The sequence below is a fragment of the Canis lupus genome, chromosome 25, assembly GCF_003254725.2.
Source record: "Canis lupus dingo isolate Sandy chromosome 25, ASM325472v2, whole genome shotgun sequence".
NCBI lineage: Eukaryota > Metazoa > Chordata > Mammalia > Carnivora > Canidae > Canis > Canis lupus.
This window is the reverse complement of record NC_064267.1, coordinates 11,089,997-11,103,980: the sequence shown is the minus strand read 5'-3', so window position 1 is coordinate 11,103,980 and position 13,984 is coordinate 11,089,997. Positions and strand designations below refer to the sequence as shown.

General features: G+C 43.3%; 1 long non-coding RNA gene across 1 annotated transcript in view; it reads left to right on the top strand.

Annotated features, from left to right (window-relative positions):
• Positions 1-12,417, top strand: part of LOC125753681 (uncharacterized) — an 82,671-nt gene extending 70,254 nt beyond the window's left edge. The window contains exons 2-3 of the long non-coding RNA XR_007406054.1: positions 10,755-10,980; positions 11,701-12,417. This is a non-coding gene — a long non-coding RNA (uncharacterized LOC125753681). The remainder of the gene's footprint in view (positions 1-10,754; positions 10,981-11,700) is intronic.
• Positions 12,418-13,984: the final 1,567 nt, after the last annotated feature.

Sequence of the window (13,984 nt, the reverse complement as noted above, 5' to 3'; positions counted from 1 at the left end):
TCTCCCCCTCCCCCAGGTCACCTCCCTGTGGGATTGTCTAGGACCGGCTGCATCCCTGCATCAAAGAGCACTGTAACTCTCAGGAGAGCCTCTGAACCACATGACTCATTCCTTCTTGAGTCAATAACTGCTTCCCCCCTCCCCCTAGAGGTCTAGGAATGGTAACAGTCCCTACTACTCCCTCCAGATTCTGCTCTATTTTTTGAGAATTTCCCCACACACATCTTTGTAAAGGGCTGTTTTATTCAGCCCTCCTCCAATTATCCTAATTTAGACCTGCCTTATGGGATACTCATCTGATACAGATAGAACGGTGCTTGTCTGAGGGAGGAGTAAGGAATGCTGCATGGATCTATGGGACTTAGCTAATGTGAGATAAGAATCGGTCTGCCGGGGCACCTGGCTGGTTTAGCGGTTGAGTGTCTGCATTCAGCTCAAGTTGTGATCCTGGGAACCTGGAACTGAGTCTCACATCAGGCTTCCTGCAGGGAGCCTGCTTCTCTCTCTGCCTCTCGCTGTGTGTCTCTCACGAATAAGTAAAATCCTTAAAAAGAAAAAAAGAATCCGTCTGCCTCTCTTCGAGGTCAATAGCATGAATGAAGCTGTGGTAGTTCCAAATACCATATTCACAGCAAAAAAGCCTAAGATCTATTTATACCCAACATGACCATGATATTTATGGTGTCATTTTCAAGACAAAGTTTATTTCTCCCCATCCATCACCTACCTTTCCGTACTCCCCCTTATTCCATATGACAAGTAGCAGGGGATTTGGCTTGGCCTGACTCAAGACCTCATCAGCCTTTATCTGCTGATACATCTTCTAAGCCCTTTGCTCACACTATTTATGTCTTTTGAATACACTCTGCCTCGTTTTTTTGTGTGTGTGTGGAGGGGGAGCTTTTTTGTGGTAAAATATACATAGCATAAAACTTACCACCTTGGGACACCTGGGTGGCTCAGTCAGTTAAGCATCCAACTCTTGATTTTGGCTCAGGTCATGATCTCAGGGCTGTGAGATTGAGCCCTATGTTGGACTCCATGCCCATGCTTAAGATTCTGTGTTCCCTCCTCTCTCTCTAAAAAAAATTAAAAAACAAAAACAAAACTTGCCACCTTATAACCATTTTAAGTGTGCAGTTCAGTGGTGTCAAGTACATTCACATTGTTGTGCAACCATCACCACCATCTTTCCACAGAACTCTTTTTATCTTGCAAAACTAGAACTCTGTCCCAACTGAACAATAACCCCCTATTCCTCCTTGTCCTCCAGCCCCTGGCAACTACCATTCTACTTTATGGATCTATGAATTTGACTACTCTACCTATCTAAGTTGAATCACTCAGAATTTGTCTTTTTGTGATTGGCTAATTTCACTTAGCATAATGTCCTCAAGATTTATCCATGTTGTAGCATGTGTCAGGATTTCCTTCCATTTTTAGGCTAAATAAAATGTCATTGTATGGATAGACCGCATTTTGTTTATCCATTCATCCATCAAAGGATGCTTGGTTTGCTTCCACTTTCTGAGTATTGTGAATAATGGGGCTACAAACAAGAATGTACAAATATCGGTTCAAGTCGCAATTTTCAATGCTTTCAGGTATATATCCAGAAGTAGAATTGCTGGATCACATGATAATTCTATGGTTCATTTTTTTTTTTTTTTTTTAAGGAACTACCAGCCTGTTTTCCAAAGCTGCTATACCACTGTCCATTCCTAGCAAGAAGGCACGAGGGCTCGGGTTTTCCACATCCTCATCAACACTTGTTATTTTCTGGTGTTATTTTGATAGTAGCCACCATAACAGGTGTGAGGTGGTATCTCATTGTGGGGTTTTTCTTACTCTCTTTCCTCTACCTAGAATGTTCCCCATACGCTTATTGAATATCTTGCCGAGTTAAAATTGATCTCTTCCTTTGCACATCTCAATATTTTGTACTTTTATTGTAGCACCCATCATGCCCTCCCTTCTGCTCTCAGGTTTTCGATCTCCTCACTGTGGATATAAATTCCTGCAGGACCAATGTTGAGGATTGTTCATCTTTCTCTTTCTCATTGAGGTTAGCCCAAGGAACTACACCCTGTAAGCTCTAAAATCCTGAAAGATTTGAAATGCCAGTGGTCATCCAGTTAGTGGCAAAACCACAACCAGCCCTCGTTTTCCTAATTCTCTGCCAGACACTCTCCCCACTGCCGTGGGCCAGTGGAACCACATTAACAAATAAAACAAAACAAAAAAAAACATTGTGTTGTGTTTGGAAATGAGACCTGGCTTCCTGACATTAACTACTGCCTGTCAATTTCTAACCAAACATATTTACAATTATAAAAACCAACATTGTGTTCTCAAATACACAGAATTCATGCTGTGGTTCATGGAGACCAGTGACTGGATTCCTGGCAGTCGGCTCCAAATTACAGTGCCACGTGCCGCACTAACCACATGGCCTTAGACCAGATATAGGCAGATGTTCTAGTTTTCCCCATGATAACTTGTCCTGCTGTGTTCTGTTTTGATCCCGATGGATTTCGGTGGGCTCTCTCTTTTCTGAGGAATGGGTGCACAGGCATCCGTCTTTCTTGATAAAGACATCAATGTTCTCAAAGAAAACCCAGAAAGTTAAAGGGCAGGAAGGATATTTAATCTGGTGTTCTGAATTCTTTGGTGATGCTGTAAGGGACTGGTCTAAGCATCTTTTGTGGGTCTGCTCATTCTCCTCCAGTCTGGGGGTTAGATTCACCCATTGTTTTTGCCCACATATCAACTCTTCACAGTTTTAGCCACAGGAGATTCCTAGAGATTATGATTTAGGCCCCTTGTCCTGTTAACAAGACTGCCATCGGCTCCAATGACCACTGATATCTTCAAGCAAGCAGCTCTTCTTATCACTTCAAGGAAGAGGCCCCGCCCCCCCCTTTGAGCACTGCAGCACCAAGTGGGATGTAGTGAGATCCTAGGATAAAGACCATTTCCTGGCTTTAGTCTCTTTGATTTTTTCTTTAGAGAATCTCAAGAGGGAAGCAGATAGAGATGAGAAAGCCCACACTGCTCCTTTAAAGGTCTTCTTGGGGTACTTGCCACTCTTAGCAGGGCTTGAGTTAGTCATCCTGAATTCCATATTTCCTTTGAGTTGGGTTATGGTAGTGTTAGAGGTTACTCTGAGAAATCTGAAGAACTTCCACTCAACCATTTCCTTTCTACTTCACATTGTGGGACCTGTATGGTGAGGCTCAGCATTAACAGCCAAAACAATTCCATTGTGTCTTTTACATTGTAAGCAAATGAATCATTAGCTGTTGTTTTTGGAGACATATTTTGATCCCTATGGTGGGTGCTGCTGTCCTTCCTAGCATCAGAATTCCTGTCAGTTCTTGTCCCAGTGGGAGCACCACACATCTCATCTGTGTCTTGGAGAGATAGAGCATGACAGGGTTTTTCCAGAACTGCGCTGCCATTTTTCATGAAAATTTCCAGATGTTCTCTTGTTAGGAAAACTTCCTTCTACCGCCAGGCTCCCTCCTAGTGAGGTGTACTGTCCTCAATCAATTTGAAGCCTCATGGGATGCAGATTCCTTGTTAAAGACTTCTCTTTAACAAAACCAAACCAGAGGGCAATTGTTATCATTAGATTTGAAAATACATTGATTTGGAGTCAAATGTAACTCAGATCTGAGGTTCATCTCTGTATCTTCATTTGGCTGCAAGTCTGTACCACAATAATAAGATCATCTCACCATGATGAGGCAGGATGAGGAGGGAGGAACTTATGGTACAGGGGTTAAGGGTGAAGCCTTTGGAATCCTATCACCTAAGTTCAGTGCCCGTCTCTGCCATCAGTTGTGGGATCATGGGCAGGTTACCTGACTCTCCAAATGTCAGTTTGTTCATCTATAAAATGGAGATGTCATCTCAAATAATCTCCATAACAGTCATGCTAAACTAATCCGTCAAAACATGTAGTAAGGAGAGGGTACTGGATTGATCTGAATTGAAGTTACTAGTGACTTAAAGAGTGTGGCTTTAATGATGTGACATGGTACAAGAGGACATTTCCAAAGCACTGTCCCATAGTCAGCTTTGATCCCTGGAAAACAAAGCAGAACCCTCAGATTTGTTCTCAATCCCTCAACCCTTTCCATTCTTGTTTTATTTACCTAGTTCCTCTATCGCTCAGACCTGCACTTGTCCAAACTCTATGTCTTACTCCTGGTCTATCCCATTCAGGACCTGCTGGGTGAACCCAGACCAATGGGGAAGCTGTTCTAAGATGTCAGTTCATGCAGTACCTTGAGAGCATGTGCCAGCTTCCTTACTAGATATTGGGGACTACAGCACTGAACCAGGCAGACATGGTCTCTCACCTCATGGAGCTTATGGCTTGGATTGGAGGCTGACAAGGTCACTCTGCCCTAGCCACATCATCTCCTGCTTCTTCAATATGTCAAGTACATTCTTGCCTCAGCGCCTTCGCACTGTTTCTGGAATATGTGTCCCCAGACAACTTTATGGCTTATTCCCCTTGATTTCTCTGAGCTGATGATAAAATGTTGCCTTATCAGGATGCCCTTCTGGGCCACTTCATCTAAAATAACCTTCCCACCCCTATTTCCCTCTGTCTTCCCTGCTTCATTTTTCTTTTTCTTTTTTTCCTTTTTTCCTTTTTTCTTTTTTTTTTCCTTTTTTTTCCCTCATTTTTCTTTATAGCACTTAACACATGACCTATTATATAGCTGGGTCTCTACTTGTTAATTGTTTATCTCTTTCCACTAAAATGTAAATACCAGAGGACAAGGATTTTGCCTATTTTGTTCATACCTGGGTCCCTAGGTCCCTCGGTGCCTGAGATATCTTGGGTACACAATAAATATTTATTGATGAATGAATAAATTAAGACAAATACTTAAAAAATGCAATTACAGGTTAATGAGCTAAGCATGAAATCAGAGATATCCTGGATATTATAGGAGCTCAGGTGAAGGGTGCTTAACTCAGATGTGGGGGTCAAAGGCAGGGGCAGGAAGACAGAGAAACAGATGTGCAAAGACCTAGAGGCAAAAGAGAGGGAACACAGTGCACTCAAGAGCCTGAAAGGTCTTCAGGTCTGTTGGAACATGTCACTAAGGGTTGAGAAATGAAAATGGAGGGACCAGATCATGCAGGGCTGAAGGGCTCAACTTTCTAGTCCTGGACCTTTACCTACTACTTGACAGTTGAAGCAGATAAAAAGAAATTGAGTAGTGACCCAAGGTGCTGGGATTAGCAGAGAAACCATGGGTCTAAGCTAGAATGGAATGAAACAGGACAAAAAAGCAGGGGAATGATTAGTAGTTTAATCTTGTGCTTGACTAAGTTAATAAATTCCATTTGTTCATTCCTTCTTTAATATTAATTTCTTTTAATTAATCAAATATTCATTAAAGGCCTACTGTGTGCCAGCCACTGTGCAGTCACAGGGGTGATTAACCTGGACACAAGACCTACTTCACAACCTCATGGAGCACACTATCCAGGGGGTAAAAGGAGAAAGAAAAAAAAGAAAAAGAAAACAGAGATAAAATCACTGCAAGTTGTAATAAAATCTGAAGACTGAGGTCACCTAGCTGCAGCAAAATGATATGAATCCAAAATGATATGAAAAGTACACTTAATTAAAGAAGATAGGGTGGCTGAGAGGGTCATGAAAATGGTCGAGGTTGTGCCTCTTATCTTCATCCCCAGAACTGATGACAATTACCTAAAAATGCTTCAGTGAGGACTTGACCAGAGAATCATCACTGATGGGTTATTTGGGGGACATCCATTTTACTCTAAAATATCTCCTCCCTTCCATCTAATCACTGACCATTCTCCTTCTGAGAGGTGCTGAGAGACTCTCCTGTCTCCAAGACTTTCGATGGGCAGCTCTGGGCTGCCGAAACTGTCCCAGGCTACTTTTCAATGTCACCTTTCTGTTCCTTTTACCTTCAGTTCACTTAGAACAGTAGGTATAAATGTACTATCTTCATGGATTATGCAATGCAGGGTAGAGGGCCCTCCAAAATAAGGGGGCTCCCCTCTCCCAGAGTTAGGTAAATATGGTCAGCCAACATCCATCTATTGAGGGCCTATCATCTCTGACACTGTCCCAAGCTCTTCCTAAAATTCCCACGGGTCACTTTATAATGAAGAAGTTGTCAGTCATGGGACCCCAAGATAAATGGCTCCCTTCATGAGTTGTAGTATTGTTCTTGTTAGGTTCCTTCTTGGGCTGCACCTCTGTCTGGAACGTACTTCCTCCCCCACACTGCACAAATGTCTCTTCTGCCACTGAAATCACTTCTGAAATTTTCCTTCCTTCCTCGGATTCTCTTCCGTAAGAAAGGTTCTTTCCCTTTCACTCCACCCTGTCCAAGTATGTTCCTCCCACGACCCGTTCCCTTAAATACACCTGCCTTATGGCTGACATCGAGTGAATTGTCTGCTGTTTGTCCTTGGGTTCCTCTGAATACCTGTGGGTGGGTTTATCAGTAATTCCAGGGGTCAAGAACTATCTGTTTATTTGCACAATTATTATGACGAGGTAAATAAATGAATAAAGCAAATTGGAAAAGATATCAACACACCCAACATAGCACCTGTCCCAGAGAAGAGACAATAGAAAGTATTCATCAGTCCTGAAGAATAGTTTAAAACTCCATTTAGTTTTTTGGAGACGGAATATATGAATATGATATGAAAGGGCATAAGGAGAATTCTCCCCAGCCACACATTTCCCCTCTGTAGGCAGCTGCCATAGTTTTTGCAAACAGTCTCTCAATAAGTAAGGCTTCTCTCTGGGGCACTAATTACTAGAATCCAGCTTTAGTTACATTGGAAATGACAGTCTGTCCTTCCTGCCTGCTTCCAGCCAATCCCTGGTGTTGCCCTGACATTCTCATTGAGCGATTCCACCTCGAAATAGAAAAGGAATCAAAGTAACCAAAGAGGGTTTGAATGAAGGTAGACTGGCTACTGTGGACAATGGTATGGAGGAGTTGTGTTTAGCCTAATGGGCAGGGCTCTCCCCATTGCCCAGCTTTCAGCCTGAAGGCACTTGTCCTATGGTACAATTGTTCATTCTAATTGTTTACTAATGACAAGATGTTCAGAATTATAACATGTTATAGGATAGTTATGTACTCTAAAGTCTATTGATAGAAACAATAAATATACTAATGCTAGCATATCAGCAGAAATTTATAGATAGGAATGTGGGGGGACTATTAGTGAATAGTTTTCTTTTTTTTCTATTATTCTAAATACCCTCTGATGTGCTTTTATAATAAAAATATATGTACTTTACAATTTACAATACACTATTTGATCTCATTGTGTTTTTCTGGCATTCAATGCCCATGTGTATTTAAATATTAATTAATTAATAACATTAAATACATTAATAGCATTAAAAGGGGAAAGGTAGTAAGCACTTCCATTAATACAAATACACTGAGCAAATGAAATTCAATTCCATTCTTGTCTATATGCTTATTTCTTGAGAAGACACAGCATCCTATGAAGCGATGATTCTCTGCTTTGCCCGAATATTGAGATCACCTGCAGATCTTTTGAAGCAAACTAGAGCTTAGTTCCCAACTGCAGAGACTGTAATGGAGTTGGGCCATGGTGGGGCCTGCTTTGGAATTTTTACAAGCTTCCAAAGTAATTCCAATATGCATCAAATGTTAAAAAGTCCGATTTTTAAAAAGAAAACAGGAATAAATCCCATTGAGAATTTATTAAAATAAAGCATTGAAGACTATAGATTACAACCAATCTTGTTCAAATCAAGAGAAAAATGCAATATTTTTTTTAAATTTTTTTTTATTATTATTTATTTATGATAGGCAGACAGTGAGAGAGAGAGGCAGAGACACAGGCAGGCTCCATGCACCGGGAGCCCGACGTGGGATTCAATCCTGGGTCTCCAGGATCGCGCCCTGGGCCAAAGGCAGGCGCTAAACCACTGCGCCACCCAGGGATCCCAAATGCAATATTTTTATAGTTCAAGAATGAGAAATATTCTAGAATTTCAATAATTTATTAGAAATAATAATAATCCCCACTATTGATCATATGCCTGGCATTTTATACATATCTCTACTCTTCATAAAAGCTCTGAAAGAGAAGTAGCATGATACCCATTTTAAGGTGAGGCTCAAAGAAGTTATGTAATTTGCTTCAAAAAACACAGCCAGTGATAGGAGGGACTGGGGGCTTAACCACTGTTCTGATGCCTTGTACTTACCTACTAACCCACATTGCTTCCATTCACAAATAAAGATGTAATGTCATGCAGAACAACACACGGAGTGTGATCTAACTTTTGTTGACCCAACACACAGCCCTCAGCATGCATTCTGGGAAAAGGCCTGACCAGATGTCCATCAAACTGCTAAACCCCTTCTGAGGAGGTGGTCCTATCGCTCTTTGCCTTAACTACTTTCCGTGTTTCTGTTATCTGGATTTTTTTCACAATGAACATGAATTACATTTGTAATTTATAATTTATAAAACCAATGGCGAGGTAACCATCACAGTAGTGTTATGACTAAGGGCAAAACCTCTAGTGCCTGACCCAGGGGGCGGCATTCCCTTTCCCCCCTTATTTGATCTCCCTAAACCTCTGTCCCCTCCTCTGTCAAGTGGGAGTAATAATAATACTTACGTTTGGGGTGGTGGGGGGTTGAGGACTCTCACAAAAGGAATATCGTGTCCAATGTACTTATATTACCTATAATCAATATAATAATCATTACCTCAATCATTCTTTATACTCTCTACACAAATGTTATTTCTTCCTTATTTATTATTTATTTATTTATTAAAGATTACTTATTTATTTATTCATGAGAGACTCAAAGAGAGAGGCCGAGGCAGAGGGAGAAGCAGGCTCCCTTGGGGAGCCCGATGTGAGACTCAATCCTGGGACCCCAGGATCACGCCCTGGGCCAAAGGCAGACGCTGAACCACTGAGACACCCAGGTGCCCCAAATTTCTCCTTTAGTTAAGCCTGGCAGCCAACATATGCTAATTATCGTTTTTGCAGATGGGGAACCAAAGTCCCAAATCACACAATACTTTAACTGCTATTCAAAAGTAGTTTTGATAGCAGTTTTTCCCCCTCCAAAGGTCCCTAATTCCAAACCCCTTCCTTGGTGCCAGGCCTGCTTTGACTCCTCGCTCTGTTGAGGTGGATGATTTCCCATAAAGTAACATTGGACAAAGATGAGGTCATTTTAAAGATTTGTTTTTCCTTTTAACTGTGAGGGCATTAAAAAAAAAATCGAAATTAGTCAAAACAAAAACAGCAACCGTATGTGTCCAGAGATGTTTATGGAGCAACTAAAGATACAAGAGCGCCATCCTGGACATCCCAACGGTGGTTTGCCTCAACGCATACTTTAAAAGCTGCAGGTGGCCAAGCTCCAGGTTTCATCAAGTCTCCTTCCTAACCCTCCTCACACACCCCGCCCCCCCTTCTCACTGCAGGTGACCAAGGTGACCAGTAGCCCATCTTGTGGTCTCTGAATGTCAGGGCAGGCCTTAAGCCCAAGCATGTTTTTTTGCCTTTAGTTATGAGAGAGAGAGCAAGTTAAGCTCTGCAGGCTGCTTTGTCCAGGGTGGAGCTGATGAGGGGTACACTGCAAAGCACACAGATTTATTTGTTTATTTATTATCTAGAATTTTCGGTAGTTAACATACAGTGCAATATTCGTTTCTGGAACACAGGCACCTTTGAAATTAACAGGACCTACAGGAGCCAGACATAATTAATGACACGGGCAGGACTGAGGGGAGAGTACCTGCTTTTGAAGACTTGCCAAAATGAACCCTTCAGCTTCTCAAATTACACACCCAACATTTAACTGTATGTCTGGCTTCCTGGAGGAAGCGGGCCGTAAAGGAAGGGGAAGGAGAGGCCGACCTTGTCTCTGCAGGAAGCCGGGGTTTCTCCGCATCTCAACTGCCCTTCCATTTGAACACGAAGCTGTGCAGACGGGGCTTCAGTCCTGAGTTAATGAGCAGTGCCCGACCAGGAGAAAGTTCCTGAGCAGGATGCGGAGGTGGAAGGAGGGGCCCACCAGAGGCCTAGTGCTGAACTGTCCTGCTGGGTCACTGATGACGAATGGGATGCAGGGCTTGAGATTAAAAAGTGGTTCTGGCATCGAAGAGAGAAAAACAGACACGTTTGAGAAGGCGCACGTGCTTTCCCTCTCACACACACAGAGGATGGGGACACAAAACACAGGATCCGTCGTATGGCCCAGATGCGTTAATGGTAGGAAGCATAAGGGGAAAAGATCTATGTCCCAACAGGAGCAAGATCAGAAAATGCGGTGGTGTTAGCAATCCGGTCACGCGCGTGTAAGGCATTTGGGACAGCTGTGAAATGAAGGGGCCAGCGGGTCTTCTCTGAAACAGAGGGAGAAGAATTGGTTAAGGGGGAGTGTGTGTACAGCAAGGAAGGTGACGTTTGCATGAACATAGGAGGCTGTTTATCAGACTCCCTGAGAACGGGAGTGCCCATGAACAAAAGTATTCATCAGAGAAAGAGGTCAAGGCCTAAGAGCAGGTTCTTGGGATTAGAAAGAATGAAGCAAGACTCAGAATCGGGGGAAATGAGAAGGTGACACAGGGAGGGGTTGGAGCAGCAAGTGACAGGGAGCAGCTTCTGTGGCTCAGCCCGTGTACCAGACTCTTCAGCTGTGTCATCTCTCTTCTTTCAGTGAACTTCAGGGGCTTCTAGAACTCTCCTCCATGGACAGGAATCCTGAGGCTCAGAATGATTAAGTAACATGCTCAGCTTCCACTGCCATGAAAGGAGTAGGGATGAGATTTCAGCTCATTTCTGCCTGATACCAAGGGGCAGAAATTCCCTCCACCATGTTGTCATTCAAGGTGGGACAGACCACAGAACACCTTCAGTAAAAATACCCAGTCAACCTAAGAAAGGTGAGAGCCGTAAGAAAATATCAAATCTAGTCTGACTGACCTTCTCGAGGGCCCTGACATCTTAAGAGGGACTGGCTTGTGCCAGGCCACGCGTGTTCTACGTGACATAGTGCCTGAATAGGATATTTTAATATTTTGGCATATTGTCTTTCTGGGTGTGGTACACTATTGTTACAGGCCACACACCCAGACAACATTGTGTGAGGGTTGCTGCTTACCTGGAAACTCCGGGCACCGGGATTTTAACTGCAAGAGTCAGAAGGGGTCCACCCTGTGCAGGTATCTTACTATAATAATAGCTGGTGGCTGGCTGTAACCCAGGACTTAATGAAGATGACAAAAAGGAAGTATCGAGAAAGCTTGAACCTATGCTACGAAATCAGACCAATCCAGTTACTTCTGGTTAACTCATAATTTTGTGCAGCAAATCGTAGGTGATATAGAAAGGAACTTTGGCATAAATTTCCAAATTCTTCTAAGGAGTAAGAAAAGAAAAAAAATCTTAGCCAAGGGTGGCTAAGAGAATGTTCTGGTCTGGTCTGAATTCCTCTAGGTCTTAGGTTTCCAAGTTCTGGTGATTCTCCTAAGCATATTCCACGTTGATCTTGTCATATACCTCTGGTAAAGTCTATGTCTCCACATTGGGACTTGTTCAGATTACACTTTATGCCTTAAATATGTAGTAATAATATTCCTAAGGAGGTTTGTTTTCTCCCCTAGGCTCACCTGAATGCCTGTTGCTCATCATTTCTGCTTTGCAAAGGGCTTCTCTATCTTTTCGAGGCCCTGCAAGTCTGCAAACGCAGTGTTCAGGCCAATTGCATCTGAGCTCTGCCATCCGTGTGGTCAGAAGTGATTACATTCAGTTTCCTTGGCTGGTAATAGTGGTGTCTTTATTTGGGACCCTCCTCTGATCAAAAACAGGGATTCTGCGATCATCTTGTTTAATTCAATTATAAGTCCTTTGGGTATGGCCGCTCAGGGAGGTGTCACTATTAACTATTTCATCCTCAGTATTTTGCAGGCTGCACTATGATAGGCAGCTAAAGGCAGAAGTAGGTCTAGGTCCTTAAGAGAAAACCATTCTGCTATTAAAAATAGGGAACTAAATTTAGTGTATTTCATTTAATTAAAATGTGAATATCTTTTATGGGCCTGGTACATCAGGAGCTTCACATACTTACTTTCATTTAATCCTTAGACTAGCTCTATGAGGTGGTGATGGTGGTAAAAAGCTCATAACATTTACCAACTCAACCATTTTTAAGATTATAGTATAGTAGTGTTAACTGTACTTAAACTATATATAGCACATTGTGCAACAGATCTGTAGAAGTTTTTCATCTTGCAAAACTGTAACCATAACTCATTAATCAAGAACATCCCATCCAGTCTCCCTCCAGCCCCTGGCAACCACCATTCTTTCTGTTTTTATGGGTTGACTACCCTAAGTATATTATATATGTGAAATCATACAGTGTTTATCTTCTTTTTATTTCACTGAACATGATGTTTTCAAGGTTCTTCCAAGCTGTAACACAAGTCAGGATTCCTTTCGTTTTTAAGGTTCAATGATATTCCACCATTGGTGTATACTACATTGTCTTTCTCATCTAGGATTTTTAAAAATATATTTATTTATTTATTCATGAGAGACACAGAGAGAGGCAGAGACACAGGCAGAGGGAGAGAAGCAGGCTCTCTGTAGGAAGCCCAACACAGGACTTGATCCCCGGACCCTGGGTCACGACCTGAGCCAAAGGCACACGCTCAACCACTGAGCCACCCGGCATCCCCAGATCTAGGATTTTAATCCACGTCTTATGAAGCTGCAAGTCCCACTCTCTTTTCTCATGAGGAAACCATGTTACCTTGTCAGCACCAAAAGTTAAAGAGAATTGCAAACCTCACCTTATACATAAAATGAAAGTGAAATGAGGTAATGACTACCTAGCTATTGTTCTTAGCTTTCCAAGCTCAGAGATGGAGGGACAGACGGCTCACAGGCCCTTGGCTGACACACTCCTTTCCAAGTGGAACCTCATCTTTCTCACCAGAGAGAGCCCCAGGTCTCCACTCCTCTGCCCACCTCGCACCATGCATTACTCCCACCACCCTCCTACCCACCACACACCCTGGCCTTTCCTCCTCTCTAAGTCACGTACCCAGGGCTCCAGGACATCTCCAGCTGAATGTAAACAACTCTGAGACCTCAAACTCCCCGCCCTTCCCCTGCCCGCCTTCCCTGTTGCCCAATGTGTCCCATGGGCTGTGTCAGTGTCCCTGGCTGCTCCTGCAAGCCGAGCACTTTAGTCATCTTGGTCTTGGCCACCTCTGCAGTCTCCACACTCACTGCAGCTGCCAAGGATAGCAGCTTCCTTGTCCGCAGCCCACCTCATGTCCCCTCGGATCTTTGCCTTCTCCACCATCCCATCCGAATCCCTGGACGGGGCCCTGCTAGCTCTGCAGTTGCCAACATCGCTCTTTGTATCTACTCCCAGCACAGTCCACCCCCCTCAACCCACCCCTTGGTTCCTCCCCCCTCCACTTCCCACCCTCACCTATCGATCTGGAACTACCTCCAGTCATTCCCCCCTCCCCCTGCTTGGCCATGTTGATAGACCGCACTGGCCTCCTCCATAGATTCTAGCCAAATCAGACTCAACACCATCCTGTCCTGCTCAAACATTTCCCCCACTGCTTGCCCACTTCCTCCATCTCCACCGAGGATCTCCTTGTTGGCTTTGTTTGGATCAAGAGTATTTTTTGCCCCCATCTCCACCCCAATCTGGGGTACTTCACATTTGCCTCCAACCTATGGATACTCACTGGAACCATCTCCAGATGTAGGGCTTCTTCTTCTTTTTTTTTTTTTTTTTAAAGAGTTTATTTATTTATTAATGAGAGACACAGAGAGAGACAGAGACACAGGCAGAAGGAGAAGCAGGCTCCATACAGGGAGCCCGGTGTGGGACTTGATTCCAGGACCCTGGGATCACACCCT